The sequence below is a fragment of the Magnolia sinica genome, chromosome 18, assembly GCF_029962835.1.
Source record: "Magnolia sinica isolate HGM2019 chromosome 18, MsV1, whole genome shotgun sequence".
Classification (NCBI taxonomy): Eukaryota; Viridiplantae; Streptophyta; class Magnoliopsida; order Magnoliales; family Magnoliaceae; genus Magnolia; species Magnolia sinica.
In genome coordinates this window covers 69368245-69382063 of record NC_080590.1, presented here as the reverse complement: position 1 = coordinate 69382063, position 13819 = coordinate 69368245, and the positions used below count along the sequence as shown (strand labels likewise).

The window sequence follows — 13819 nt, the reverse complement described above, 5'->3', positions numbered from 1 at the left end:
TCAAATCTCAAACCAAAGATGAATACAGAAATAAATACAAACTGAATTGAAATAAATTGTAATCACAAATGTATTGTTCTAGGGACAGTCATACACCATAAAAATGGCAGGGCAACCTTGCTGGAACAACTTTTAAAGGAAATTGAATATCAAGTTGATAAAGGAATAGCAGAAAATAAATTCTAAACTATTACAAAATTCTCACAATGCTTGAATTAAATGATTACAACATTCACCACCATACATACATCCCACAAAAGAATAATTAAAGATCAGAAGTATAAATCATTTAACCACAACACAAGGGATTATAGTGGTTCGCCTGTGTGTTCACCAACTGTTAAACAACAGCCACACAGAATGCTACTTCACTCCTAATATCCTCACACAGGGGATATTAGCGTTCACTAACAAAATAGGTTTTCCCAGGTTCACCCAAAACCTTTACAATTGTGTCTTTGTCTGTGGGCTTACACAATTAAAAAAACCCCACTTCTGAGTTTTCCTGGCTCTCCTCAGATAACCAATACAATAAGATTTTTCTGGCAAATCTTGAAAGAAACCAAAACAGAAAGGAATTTACAATTAAATGTAAAATACCTGATTATCTCCTTCGTTGTAGCAGCGCAGAAGAAAGTCGAGTAGATGATTGAATGTCCAAGTTCAATGTCCAGTACTCAATTACAATGGTTCTAATTCTAATAGATTTTAAATTAAACTAAATAGGGCTTGCCTTAATTGATTTTGATTCCAAAGAAAGGGAATAACAATTCCTCTTATTAAATTAGATTGGAATAGCAGAAACAAAATCAATTAAATAAAGCTAAGAAAAGAGAATATTAAATAAGCACACTTAGCTTAGATGGAGCACAGAATTATCTCTTAGAAGTTCGACGAAGATTAGCTTGAATGGATTAATTAATTCGATGATTTCTTCTGAGATTCGTGCACTATTTATAGGTGAGCAGATCGCGTCTTCGACTGGTTTAGGGAACTCTTCGACTAGTCGAAGCAATAACAGATATTTGAAAAATCAGGCGTGATAAGCTTTGACCGTTCTACGACTGGTCGAAGGTCTCCTTCGACTGGTCGTAGGTCACCTTCGACTGGTCGAAGGTCTCCTTAGACTGGTCGAAGAACCTGAAAAACATCGCTGGATTTTGAGTCGAAGATTTTTGACTGGTCGAAGATGTAGTCGACACTGTTCCTTCGACTGGTCGAACAGATTCCTGGACTAGTCGAAGTCTAAAAGATTTTATCCGAAATTTATAACAAACTCACGACTGATCGAGGAATTTCTTAGACTGGTCGAAGCAACTCTAGGACTAGTCGAAGAAGGCCTAGGACTAGTCGAAGAACAGACCAAACTTATGTAAAATAAACATTCGATTTATGTATCCAAAGTGACCTACTTCTAAGGTCAACCTAAGGTCAGTCAAACCTCAACCATGAAGTAAGGACATTGAAACATTAGGAACTAGTGACCTTGAAGTATGAGCCTTGAAGTCTTGATGTAGTTCAATCTTGAAATCTTGATGTAGCTCAATCTTAAAAGTGTCTTGAGTTCTTTACAAACTGCCTTGTACTCTTCTTGAAGTCTTGCAGCTTGAGTGTTGTCTTGTTGATCCTTGTACTTGTGAGCTTTGCTTGTTGTGAGCTTAGCTTGTTTATGAATGTTGATCCTTGAGAGAGCTTCACTTATGCAAGTTATATATAACAGTGATTTTGGCACCACAAATTTGACAACAGACAGGGATATAAACTATAGCACTTACAAAATGTCTTACACTTTATGCAACTTTTGGCTATTCTGGGTAATATAACAATCTACTTAGCTAGTTTAGTAAGAACATGTTATTAGCATACTCATAATTCAAGAGAAATGTCTTGCACTTTATGCAATTTGGGCTACTCCAGTTAAGGTAACAATCTGCTTATCTAGATTAGTAAGAAATCTTATTGTCATATTGATTGATTATTTTGAATTCTCAGGCATATTGAAGTCTATAACTTATTAATTTGTTAAAAGCCTTGCATTGATCTTCACTAATATTTGGAGCCGCTTTTTATTGGGTTCAATTAGGAGAAAAGCTCCAACAACTCGAGCGAGAGAAGGGAATTGTCGTTTGGTTCATGATTGGCCACAAGTACATCTTAATTAATGCCAAGACCGTAATCTCAAGCCTTTATATTTGTTGATTTTTTTATAGTCCTTTATGTTACTTTGCTCTTCTCATGGGACTGCACTCTTTGTTTTATTTATTTGTGAAATGAAAATGTACATCCAGAGAGAGGGAACGAATCAGCCATTCAAAGATTAGTTTTGGATAACACCTTCCTTGGCATAGGAAGGATTTCTTATGTGCAATATGCTGAGAATCACTACTAGGAATCATGGTTACCAAAGAGCTTGACATAGAAATACAAAAACGCATCACCCACTTTGTAAAATCTAGCATGAACCTTTGGATAGGCTCTCTAGGATCAACAGTAGTAGCTGCATGTATGGTAGAAATCCCTGGTACAATCATTCAGAGAGTCTCTCCTAAGGATGATTCCTATAAAGTTCTAAATGGTACTGCTAGCTATAGGAACCCAATGTGACATGTATTCCAGAACTTCATTCTCTTGTTACTTGATCTAGTGCAGCTCCTCATGGACAAATCTGGACATGTTGCCTCTTTTCCGAACAAAATATTTCATAAATTTTAAATAAATGGAAGAATCTTATTTGTAAATTAATCTAAAAAAAACATTTTTATTTTAGCCATGTTGTTTGTGTTTGAAATTAGAAATGAATGGAGAGGTTAGAGTGGTCAACTGCTCCTCCAATGGCTACATAGGGTGTAATCTATCTCTAAAATGGATGATTGTGATTGGGTCTAGGACAACAATTATGTGTTTAGTTGATTGAAATAAATTGGGCATCTATCCTACTTGATGAAGGAAAGGCATGCTCTAGGTTTCAACATTCCTTGCATTGGTAGACTGTGTAATAGCATATGGATGGTTTTTATTTATTTATTTATTTATTTTAAACACATGCACACACACCACCACAAACTCATGCCATGGTGGGATTTCACCACCTATGGGTACTCAAACCCTCAACCAAGTGTGCCATTATTCTCTTACCTTTGCCAAGAGCTCTATTGCAATGCATCTATTCAATGTTTTTGACAATTCAATTTTATTTGATTTTTTTTTCTGAATTATCCGTTTGTTTTCTTTTTCTTTTTTAGTTTTAAAATTTTGAGGATAAAAAATGTACCATGGTTGGGCCCGTGGCAATTTCTTTAGTAAAGCTGACCAAGCTAGTTGCTGGCACGGTTGCAAGACTCATGTTGTATGCACCATAGCTGATCCATATTGCAAAATCTCTAGAATATTGAAGTGAAATAAGGCAGGGGAATGGAAATTTGACAAGGAAAGTGGCTTTCAAGGTGCGTTACGAAGTCACTTTCCTTAACGTAGTATCGACCCCACTATGGACAAAATCTGAGTGTGCAACTAGGCTACTGCAATCCATACCTAGGATACAATGAAGCTTAGGGTACCCGTCTTTGATCTCCCACTCAATAGTGTTGGTTGATTGAGACCCCAAATACCTATTAACAATGAATGTAAACAGAAGCTGTATCTGTAAGTCCATTTCCTACCTCTGTAGTGGCAAGATAACAAATTAAAGACAATGAAATAAATAAAGAACAATGAAGGCTTCTAGATAGAGTTTTGTGAAAGAGAAGTTGTAGAGAAAAGCCAAATGCTGGAATGTACAAAATCCTTCATAGGACCCTCCTTATACAGAGGTTTTGGTGTGTGCAATGGATCCGGTGCCTATTTTGAATAGTTATATCATTGTTCAATGGACCTTCCTTATGTAGAGGTTTTATTGTCTTTTGCAATAGGTATTGTGCCTGTTCTTAGTAGTCATGTGATTGTTCAAGGCACCCCCTTCTCACCCAGGCAACTGTTCTAACAATCCAGTCATCTTAACACATCCTCAGGACCACATAACCAACACCACCCTACAGACCATCTAACTACCACTTGGGAGTAGGGGCACCTTGAGATGATGCATGTGTGCGAAGTGAAAGCTGCATCAAGTGCTTTGTGCCCAAGGGCCAAATCTTTGGCACACATGCACGAGCGGCATGAAGCACCCCTTGTAACTGTTCTCATTTGGTGTTCTTGAACATGATTTCATGGAAATGAAATCCTTTAAATGGGTGTTACCTTCCTCATCCATTTTCAATGTGGGACTAGAACTTGTAAATTGTAAGATGTTTTGAACACTTCTAAAGGGAAACTTAGTAAAATTTTCAAAAATTGATTCTCATCAAGTTGGTAACTTTATAATGGAATAAGATGTTTTCATATGAGAGAAAAGGTTAACTTTTGCTACAAAATATGTCAAACACAGCGTTGATAAGTTAACCTATATATTTGATATAAATAGACACAGAAAATACTTCTATTTTGATAATTCCCAAAATTGAGATGTCGAACCTTTGATCTTGTATTTGGATAAGATCCATCATTCCGGATTTGAGATGAAAACTACAGCTAAATAAACATAAATTTAAGAGATATGATGCCAAGAGATGTAGCCTGATGGCTGCAATATAAAAGAAGATATGATCTTTGAAGCTACCGAACCTTGTATTTTCCGTTTTTAAAAAAAAAAAAAAAAAAACTGAACTTTGTATTTTGACTTGTCATGGTGTTCCTGATTCTATATCTTTCTTCTTGTTGGAGCTTCCAATTTCTTGTCATGGAATGGTCCATGCAAATATCTCATCCCAGTAACTATTTCTCATCATTATGTGTAAGGGTGACAGTGTGCTGGGGTGGCCCGGCCCAGCTCACTTTGGGCTAAGCCTAAATGGGTCAGGCATGAGCATTAGTTTTCAGGCCTGGCAACTAAATCGGTGTAGTTTGGGCTTGAGCAATTGTAGTCATAAATGCTTGGAAAAATGGCTGATGTAGCCTGACTTAGCTCATATATCTGACAGGGTACTTGTTTAGCTGCCTAAACTAGTCATGGACCTGACCCCTTGGCTAGCTGGTGGGGCTAGGCCTGGGGAGTATCTAGCTTACAGGTTTCTACCTGCCCATAATCTGTATCTAGGTAGCTAAAGCTAATGTGGTTGTCGTTATAATATTAATTGAACATGTGTTGTGTGCATTTTGAACTAATTTTGAACTTGTTGTGTGCATTTTGAACTAATTTGGCACTTGTTTTTTTATTTTTTTTAATATTGAATGAATTTTGTACTTTATATCTGAACGTATTTATACTCTTAGGCTCCATTTGGTCATCACATTAGTATTTATGAAAACATTTTTTTTTTTTGAAAACCAAATGGAGCCTAAGCCATTTTTTAACTCCGCCAACGCAACTCCTTGCATTGTCGGTCTCAAGCCTGAGTAAAGGAGGAGGGAGAAGGCTTTAGAATGAATCGTCAACTATGGAGGAGATCCTAAAAATGCAGTGAGTATCTCTGGTTTTATGGTTTTACTTTTACATTCCTGTATTTATTACTCAAGCATGACGGTTATGCGCATTCTTTCAGGTGGATGTTGCATGTGGGAGGGTTGGAGCTGCATATTTCAGATTCAAGCATCTGGTACATCTCTTGTCAAGAATGTACATGTGTAGTTCATCAAACAATACATTATGTGATATCGTGTGCATGATATCTATGTTGTAATTTCCCTCATGTATTTTGCTTAAAATCTATGTTTATACATGATTCTCATGCATTGACATGGATTTGGGCCAAAAAAGATCGAAATGGAAAATTTGAGAAAAAAGGAGAAATTTTCTTTCATAAAGTAAGTATTTGGGGCCAAGTGGTTATGTATTTGCTCCATTAAATTTGCTCGAAATTAATGGAGCAGACCTGGAAGTGCGTCGGAGCTATCCAAATGAGCGGGGGTCCATGGAAGGTGGGAACCGCTGTTATGACCATGATGAAGCTGTCCATTTCCTATGGACAACATTGGAGGGGCCTGGCCATTTGGACAAGCCGTGTTTATGTATTTGCTCGAAATTAATGGAGCAGACCCGGATGTGAGTCAGAGTTATTCGGATGAGCGGGGGTCCCTGGAAGGAGGGAACCGTTGTTATGACCATGATGAAGCTGTCCATTTTTTATGGACAGCATTGGAAGGGCCTGGCCATTTGTACCGGATGGCCGTGTTTATATCTGTATTTGCAGGGACCATACCCTTAACCTAAACCAAAACCTATATCCTAAATCCTAAACCCGAACACATTCTCAATTCCTATAACCTATAACCTAAACCAAAACCTATAACCTAAACCAAAACCAAAACCTATAGCCTAAACCCGAACCCATTCTCAAATCTAAAAACCTATAACCTAAACCTAAACCTTAACCTAAACCGTTAACCTATAACCTAAACCAAAACCAAAACCAAAACCTATAACCTAAACCCAAACCCATTATCAAATCCCAAAACATATAACCTAAACCAAAACCAAAACCTATAACCTAAACCCGAACCCATTCTCAAATCCCTAAACTTTAACCTATAACTTAACCTAAACCTATACTTATAAATTAAAACTATTCCCAAATCCTAAAACCTATAACCCAAACCTAACCTTTCCCTATAAGCTAAACTCAATTCCCTAAAGCTAAACCTACACCTAATCTTAATCTCAACTCCCTAACCTAAACCTAAACATAAACTTGAAAACACAAACTTAAACCCAATCCCGAACCTGAACCCAATTTCCTAAACCTAAACCATAACCCATTCTCAAATCCAAAAACCTATAACCTAAACCTAAACCAAAACCAAAACTTATAACCTAAACCCGAACCCATTCTCAAATCCCAAAACCTCAAATCCCAAAACCTTTAACCTAAACCTAAACCTAAACCTATAACCTATAACCCAAATCAAAAACAAAACCTAAACCTATAACCTAAATCAAAACCTATTACCTTTCCCTAAACCTTAACCTAAACCTATAACCTATAACCTAAATGAAAACCAAAACCAAAACCTAAAACCTAAACCTATAACCTATAACCTAAATCAAAACATATAACCAAAACCAAAACCAAAACCTATATCCTAAACCCGAACCCATTCTCAAATCCTATAACCTATAACCTAAACCTAACCTTTCCCTAAACCTGTAACCTAAACTCAATTCCCTAAACCTAAACCATGGACCTAAACCTAAACCTATAGCCTAAACTCAAATCCTTAAACCTTAACCTATAACCTAACCTACACTTATACTTATAACCTAAAACTATTCCCAAATCCCAAAACCTATAACCTAAACCTAACCTTTCCCTAAACCTATAACCTAAACTCAATTCCCTAAAGCTAAACCTACACCTAATCCTAATCTCAACTCCCTAACCTAAACCTAAACCTAAACTTGAAAACCCAAACTTAAACCCAATCCTGAACCTGAACCCGATTTCCTAAACCTAAACCATAACCCATTCTCAAATCCAAAAACCTATAACCTAAACCTAAACCAAAACCAAAACTTATAACCTAAACCCGAACCCATTCTCAAATCCCAAAACCTATAATCTAAACCAAAACCAAAACCTATAACCTAAACCCGAACTCATTCTCAAATCCCAAAACCTATAACCTAAACTTAAACCTTAACCTAAACCTATAACCTATCACCAAAACCTATAACCTATAACCTATAACCAAAACCTATAACCTAAGCCCGAACCCATTCTCAAATCCCAAAACCTATAACCTAAACCAAAACCAAAACCTATATCCTAAACCCGAACCCATTCTCAAGTCCCTAAAACCTAAAATCTAAACTTAAACCTATAACCTAAACTAAAATCCCTAAACCTAAACCTAAACCTAATCCTATAACATAAACTCAAATCCCTAAACCTTAACTTATAACCTAACCTAAACCTATACTTATAACCTAAAACTATTCTCAAATCCCAAAACCTATAACATAAACCTAACCTTTCCCTAAACCTATAGCCTAAGCTCAATTCCCTAAACCTAAACCTAGACCTAAACCTAAACCTATAGCCTAAACTCAAATCCCTAAAACTTAACCTATAACCTAACCTAAACCCATACTTATAACCTAAAACTATTCCTAAATTCCAAAACCTATAACCTAAACCTAACCTTTCCCTAAACCTATAACCTAAACTCAATTCCCTAAAGCTAAACCTACACCTAATCCTAATCTCAACTCCCTAACCTAAACATAAACATAAACTTGAAAACCCAAACTTAAACCCAATCCCGAACCTGAACCCGATTTCCTAAACCTAAACCATAACCCATTCTCAAATCCAAAAACCTATAACCTAAACCTAAACCAAAACCAAAACTTATAACCTAAACCCGAACCCATTCTCAAATCCCAAAACCTATAACCTAAACCAAAACCAAAACCTATAACATAAACCCGAACCCATTCTCAAATTCCAAAACCTATAACCTAAACCTAAACCTAAACCTAAACCTTAACCTAAACCTATAACCTATAACCGAAATCAAAACCAAAACCTAAACCTAAAACCTAAACCTAAACCTATAACCTATAACATAAATCAAAACCTATTACCTTTCCCTAAACCTTAACCTAAACCTATAACCTATAACCTAAATGAAAACCAAAACCAAAACCTAAAACCTAAACCTATAACCTATAACCTAAATCAAAACATATAACCAAAACCAAAACCAAAACCTATATCCTAAACCCGAACCCATTCTCAAATCCTATAACCTATAACCTAAACCTAACCTTTCCCTAAACCTGTAACCTAAACTCAATTCCCTAAACCTAAACCATGGACCTAAACCTAAACCTATAGCCTAAACTCAAATCCTTAAACCTTAACCTATAACCTAACCTACACTTATACTTATAACCTAAAACTATTCCCAAATCCCAAAACCTATAACCTAAACCTAACCTTTCCCTAAACCTATAACCTAAACTCAATTCCCTAAAGCTAAACCTACACCTAATCCTAATCTCAACTCCCTAACCTAAACCTAAACCTAAACTTGAAAACCCAAACTTAAACCCAATCCCGAACCTGAACCCGATTTCCTAAACCTAAACCATAACCCATTCTCAAATCCAAAAACCTATAACCTAAACCTAAACCAAAACCAAAACTTATAACCTAAACCCGAACCCATTCTCAAATCCCAAAACCTATAACCTAAACCAAAACCAAAACCTATAACCTAAACCCGAACCCATTCTCAAATCCCAAAACCTATAACCTAAACTTAAACCTTAACCTAAACCTATAACCTATCACCAAAACCTATAACCTATAACCTATAACCAAAACCCATAACCTAAGCCCGAACCCATTCTCAAATCCCAAAACCTATAACCAAAACCAAAACCAAAACCTATATCCTAAACCCGAACCCATTCTCAAGTCCCTAAACCTAAAATCTAAACCTAAACCTATAACCTAAACTAAAATCCCTAAACCTAAACCTAAACCTAATCCTATAACCTAAACTCAAATCCCTAAACCTTAACTTATAACCTAACCTAAACCTATACTTATAACCTAAAACTATTCTCAAATCCCAAAACCTATAACATAAACCTAACCTTTCCCTAAACCTATAGCCTAAGCTCAATTCCCTAAACCTAAACCTAGACCTAAACCTAAACCTATAGCCTAAACTCAAATCCCTAAAACTTAACCTATAACCTAACCTAAACCCATACTTATAACCTAAAACTATTCCTAAATTCCAAAACCTATAACCTAAACCTAACCTTTCCCTAAACCTATAACCTAAACTCAATTCCCTAAAGCTAAACCTACACCTAATCCTAATCTCAACTCCCTAACCTAAACATAAACATAAACTTGAAAACCCAAACTTAAACCCAATCCCGAACCTGAACCCGATTTCCTAAACCTAAACCATAACCCATTCTCAAATCCAAAAACCTATAACCTAAACCTAAACCAAAACCAAAACTTATAACTTAAACCCGAACCCATTCTCAAATCCCAAAACCTATAACCTAAACCAAAACCAAAACCTATAACATAAACCCGAACCCATTCTCAAATTCCAAAACCTATAACCTAAACCTAAACCTAAACCTAAACCTTAACCTAAACCTATAACCTATAACCGAAATCAAAACCAAAACCTAAACCTAAAACCTAAACCTAAACCTATAACCTATAACATAAATCAAAACCTATTACCTTTCCCTAAACCTTAACCTAAACCTATAACCTATAACCTAAATCAAAACCAAAACCAAAACCTAAAACCTAAACCTATAACCTATAACCTAATTCAAAACATATAACCTAAACCAAAACCAAAACCTATATCCTAAACCCGAACCCATTCTCAAATCCTATAACCTAAACCTAAACCTAAACCTAAACCTAAACTTAAAACCTATAACCTAAACCAAAGCCAAAACCTATAACCTAAACCCGAATCCATTCTCAAATCCAAAAACCTATAACCTAAACCTAAACCTTAACCTAAACTATTAACCTATAACCTAAATCAAAACCTATAACATAAACCAAAACCAAAATGTATAACCTAAACCCGAACCCATTCTCAAATCCCAAAACCTATAACCTAAACCAAAACCAAAACCTATAACCTAAACCCGAACCCATTCTCAAGTCCCTAAACCTAAAACCTAAACCTAAACCTATAACCTAAACCTAAACCTATAACCTAAACTCAAATCCCTAAACCTAAACCTAAACCTAATCCTATAACCTAAACTCAAATCCCTAAACCTTAACTTATAACCTAACCTAAACCTATACTTATAACCTAAAACTATTCTCAAATCCCAAAACCTATAACCTAAACCTAACCTTTCCCTAAACCTATAACCTAAACTCAATTCCCTAAACCTAAACCTAGACCTAAACCTAAACCTATAGCCTAAACTCAAATCCCTAAACCTTAACCTATAACCTAAACCTAACCTTTCCCTAAACCTATAAGCTAAACTCAATTCCCAAAAGCTAAACCTACACCTAATCCTAATCTCAACTCCCTAACCTAAACCTAAACATAAACTTGAAAACCCAAACTTAAACCCAATCCCAAACCTGAACCCGATTTCCTAAACCTAAACCATAACCCATTCTCAAATCCAAAAACCTATAACCTAAACCTAAACCAAAACCAAAACTTATAACCTAAACCCGAACCCATTCTCAAATCCCAAAACCTATAACCTAAACCAAAACCAAAACCTATAACCTAAACCCGAACCCATTCTCAAATCCCAAAACCTATAACCTAAACCTAAACCTTAACCTAAACCTATAACCTATCACCTAAACCAAAACCTATAACCTAAACCAAAACCAATACCTATAACCTAAACTTAAATTCATTCTCAAATCCCAAAACCTATAACCTAAACCTAAACCTTAACATAAACCCATAATCTATAACCTAAATCAAAACCTATAACCTAAACCAAAACCAAAACCTATAACCTAAACCCGAACCCATTCTCAAATCTAAAAACCTATAACCTAAACCAAAACCTATAACCTAAACCAAAACCAAAACCTATAACCTAAACTCGAACCCATTCTCAAATCCCAAAACCTATAACCTAAACCTAAACCGTAACCTAATCCTATAACCTAAACTCAAATCCCTAAACCTTAACCCATAACCTAACCTAAACCTATACTTATAACCTAAAACTATTCCCAAATCCCAAAACCTATAACCTAAACCTAACCTCTCCCTAAACCTATAACCTAAACTCAATTCCCTAAACCTAAACTTACACCTAATCCTAATCTCAACTCCCTAACCTAAACCAAAACCTAAACTTGAAAACCTAAACATAAACCCAATCCCGAACCTGAACCCGATTTCCTAAACCTAAACCATAACCCATTCTCAATTCCCTAAAGATATAACCTATAACCTAAACTTAAACCTAAACCTAAACCTAACCTAAACTTATAACCTTTCCCTAAACCTTTAACTTAAACCTAAACTTAAAACCTAAATGTATTCTCAAATCCTTAAACCTAAACCTACACCTAATCCTAATCTCAACTCCCTAACCTAAACCTAAACCTAAATTTGAAAACCCAAACTTAAGCCCAATCCCGAACCTGAACCCGATTTCCTAAACCTAAACCATAACCCATTCTCAATTCCCTAAAGCTATAACCTATAACCTAAACTTAAGCCTAAACCTAAACCTAACCTAAACTTATAACCTTTCCGTAAACCTTTAACTTAAACCCAAACTTAAAACCTAAATGTATTCTCAAATCCTTAAACCAAAACCTACACCTAATCCTAATCTCAACTCCTTAACCTAAACCTAAACTTGAAAACCCAAACCTAAACTCGATCCCGAACCCGAACCCGATTTCCTAAACCTAAACCTTAACCTATAATCAAGTTCCCAAAAGCTATAACCTATAACCTAAACCTAAACCTTAACCTAAACCTAAACCAAAACCTATAACCTAAACCTTAACTTATAACCTAAACTTAATTATAACCTATAGCCTAACCTTAACTTAAACCTATAACCAAAACCAAAACCAAAACCAAAACCTATAATCATATGGTGAGACCATTTCTTTTGTGTCAATTTCATTCCTTTTTGAGTTTTTTTTTTTAAATTCATTAAGAAAAAAAAGTGGTTATACGTGATGCAGTTCTTTCACTGTCTTTCCTTTCCCCAATAGGCATTCTAATTTATGAATGACACGCTGTTTGTAGGATGATGGAATATACGAAGCTGTTGAAATTTCAGGGTGAAGTCAAGCACATTTCTCTAATGAAGCCAAAGATTTGTATTTTCAGCATTATTGTAATTGTAACTATAATTGATTGTAATTGTAATTGATTGAATGAAGGATTGTAATTGTAATTGATTGAATGAAGGATTGTAATTGAATGAATGAATGATGTAATTGATTAAATGAATGATTGTAATTGAATGAATGAATGATTATACAGGTGGTAATTGAATGAACAAAGGATTTAATTTTTCAGTGTACAATATAACTATGGCTATTGACCGTAGCCATTAATCAGACAGGTGTAGCCTTTTCAATTTTGGCATATTGCTACGGACTTTCAGCTATAAATAATATCCGTAGCTGTTTGAAGTTTTCGCTATAGATATAATTGTTACGAATTATATCTGTAGCTGTTTAACCTATAGCTACGGATTAAATCCGTAGCCATAGGTTCCAGACCTATTGTTACGGCACCTACGACGACGGTCGTGTTACGGACTAGCTACGGACTAAAACCGTAGCCATAGGTCTATGGCTACGAATTTTATCTGTAGCCTTTACCTCTTTTTTTGGTAGTGCTAGGCCATGCAGAAACATAATAGACCAAAATGTCATATGCCACAGATGTAATGCAATATGCGGTATGAATGGAATGACTATGCTAGAGTGTGAAGTCGGGATGATAGTACGTAGTATCATAGGCTACGGAATCTACCACAAGGGACTTCTATCTAAACCAGTCCCATACCTAAATTTAAATAGTCAAACTTAATGTGGTAAACTCCTGATCTCAGGTTAGTCATGCACCCCAACCGAAATCCTGACCATTGCGAAGGTACACGTAATAAATAGTTGCGCACCACCAGCCCGAGTGGATAGTGAATGGATGAATGAATGAATATGCAACTCCTACTCAATAAGTTCACGTATCAGTACTGTACATCTCTGAGATCATCACCGGGGTCTAGTACACTCTACGCTAGCTTGCCGCCCCATTAAGAGCA

General features: G+C 35.8%; 1 long non-coding RNA gene across 1 annotated transcript; it reads left to right on the top strand.

The window, feature by feature from the left end:
- Window positions 1-1804: 1804 nt before the first annotated feature.
- On the top strand, window positions 1805-12906 carry LOC131233014 (uncharacterized). The gene is made up of 3 exons (XR_009165024.1): window positions 1805-2147; window positions 5577-5630; window positions 12793-12906. It is a non-coding gene; the product is annotated as an uncharacterized LOC131233014 (long non-coding RNA).
- Window positions 12907-13819: the final 913 nt, after the last annotated feature.